General features: G+C 41.1%; 1 protein-coding gene across 2 annotated transcripts in view; it reads left to right on the top strand.

The window, feature by feature from the left end:
• The window catches only part of ABCB11 (ATP binding cassette subfamily B member 11), an 86,675-nt gene continuing 84,266 nt past the window's right edge, over window positions 1-2,409 (top strand). Inside the window, exon 1 of one of the 2 annotated variants that reach the window (XM_006766531.2) lies at window positions 1-101. The gene's annotated coding sequence lies outside the window, so the exon portion shown is untranslated. Of the gene's footprint in view, window positions 102-1,752; window positions 1,791-2,409 lie in introns of those variants that run through there. The other variant, XM_006766530.1, reaches the window with a different exon arrangement.

Here is a 2,409-nt window from a genome sequence, read left to right as displayed (position 1 = left end):
TGTTGAATGCTTTATAATGAACACCGAAGTTGGAAAAACCCTTTGACTCTCCACAGTGGAGTTCATTGTTTCTTCTGGCTTCCTCAAGTTCACGCTCACAGGTAAGCGACTTATAATTTCTACAGCGTTTGAGGCCTATGTTCTGCAAATTCATTTCCTCTAAAGCTCACTGTGTGGGACATTGTGTTTTTTATTTACTAAAGGGTGACCTCTTGTCATGCGATAAATAATATGACTTGCAGAATAATGAATAATTTTGTAATATTATATACAATACAGATGACTCCTAATTTGTAGCAATGCTATTTTATGAATCAATTCTCTTGAGAATCTGTGGTATAAGGGGATGTGTTGTACAAATGGGTGAATAGATTGAATAATCTACCAAAAATGAAAAATGCCAATGAAGTTTCTTAACTTGGCTTTATGAAAGCATAATTCTGTTTGTACTGATAGCCACAAATCCTTCCCTGAGAAAGCTGGTGCTGGTTTAATAAAGAACTATACCGACTTACTTTTTTTCCCTCCAACACCATGCTCCTTTCCTCATTCTCCCAGTTTTTAATAATTTAGATACTGAAAAATATGAGCTCTGGGATACCTGGCTAAAGGGGGAAAAGTTGGTTTCTAAAATCTAATTTTAGTTTTTATGGTTCCCTAGCTAGTAGAAATTACATGTTGCTGATGATTTGAATGCATAGATAAAATATCATACACATTTAAGACTGGAATTAAGTGCGGTATTTCTAAATGTTCTGAGGGAGGACTCGCTTTCTGGACATTTTAGAGACACATTAAAATGATTGTACCTTAGTCTCTAAATATTTGGATCTAATTGTGATTATTATTAAACTTTTAAAGTATTGACTTATGTATAAGCTCTTGTTTAATAGAGGTTCTTTCTACGTGCAGGTACCCGTCAACCTACCCCCACAAACCCCCTTCAGCTCCAGATTTAGTTACTCCTGGGCTGGCTCTGTAACGCTGTAATGATCTCTGAAGCCTCCATCTCCCTGCTGAGGATTAACTGTTTACACACCCCTCCCCACTTGATTGTAAGCCCCTTGAATAATTTGAGTCCCACCACTAAGAGTAGTGGTGATAAATATTTGCTGATGAATGCTAGGAGTGAATTAGGAAGTAGTTTAGGAAAAAAATGTGCTCATTCTGGTTTTAAAAGACACTGAAATTGCTAAAAAATGCCTAAGTTCCACTGTAGGAATCAAGTATTAGAGTGCTATGTAGCTTTGTGAAGATGAAAGGACTATGCATGGAGAGACCAAGGAGAGCTGGGAGTAACTGAGCAGTTAAATTCCACTTTCTTCAGCAGCTATTCCTTAGTCCTCCATCTCAGCTGTGACTCTGGGAAGGAAGGATGTTTGTGTGTCCTTGAGGGTCCCTGTGTATTCCTTTCCCCTCTGTGCTATAAGGGGACAGTGTCTCCCACATTGTTGACACACACCATCATCCCACAACCTACAAGAAAACATTTTTCTTGCTTCTTAGAATAAGTTAATACTTCTTCTCTTCTTTAATGATCTTTGGGAAAAATCAATCATTTGCAAGGTTTAATGATAACACAGGAGCCCTACCTACGTTCCTCAATGGCAGCAGTGAAAGATGTTTTAAAGGCTAGTTATTTATTTATTTGGTTAATCCTCACCAGAGGATATTTTTCTATTGATTTTTAGAGTGGAAGAAATAGAGAAACATCAATGTTAGAGAAACACATTAATTAGTTGCCTCCTGCACAAGCCTGACTGGGTCCGGGGATCGAGCCTGAAACTGAGGTACGTGACCTTGACTGGAATTGAACCTGTGGCCCTTAAGTCCCTGGGCAGACGTTCTATCCCAGTGGTTGGCAAACTGCGGCTCGCGAGCCACATGCGGCTCTTTGGCACCTTGAGTGTGGCCACGAAGTTTCAATCACAGTGTACGTGCGCGCCCACACGTGGTATTTTGTGGAAAAGCCACACTCAAGGGGCTGTAGTTTGCGGACCACTGTTCTATCCACTTAGCCAAACCTGCTAGGGCAAGGGCTTTTTAGAAAAATCAAAATTTGTGGCTTGAAAAGTGACTTCTAAATTCAAGAGGAGCAGGAGCAGTTCTGTTTTTCTCTCCGAGCAGCTCAGGGAAGGAGAGTTTCTGGAGCTCGGGGACAGAGGGAACAACTTCATAAGAGTCAGGAGAGTATTCACTGTGTGATGTTGGTGGCAGGGCGGGCCACTCCACTCTCAAGCTGACCTCTCCTCTGGCTGTCCCTCAGCTCCTCAGTAGCTGTCAGGGTTCCTCCTTACCACGTTGGTCTGGATGTGGAAAATCCTCAGTCTCTTCCTCCTGAATCCAGTCTAGGCAAGACCAACATGTTTTAAAGATAGTATTGGAGAGAAAATGGAATGAAGCAGAACA

The sequence above is a fragment of the Myotis davidii genome, unplaced genomic scaffold, assembly GCF_000327345.1.
Source record: "Myotis davidii unplaced genomic scaffold, ASM32734v1 scaffold59, whole genome shotgun sequence".
Classification (NCBI taxonomy): Eukaryota; Metazoa; Chordata; class Mammalia; order Chiroptera; family Vespertilionidae; genus Myotis; species Myotis davidii.
The sequence above is the reverse complement of the archived record's forward strand: the minus strand, read 5'-3'. Positions and strand labels throughout refer to the sequence as shown.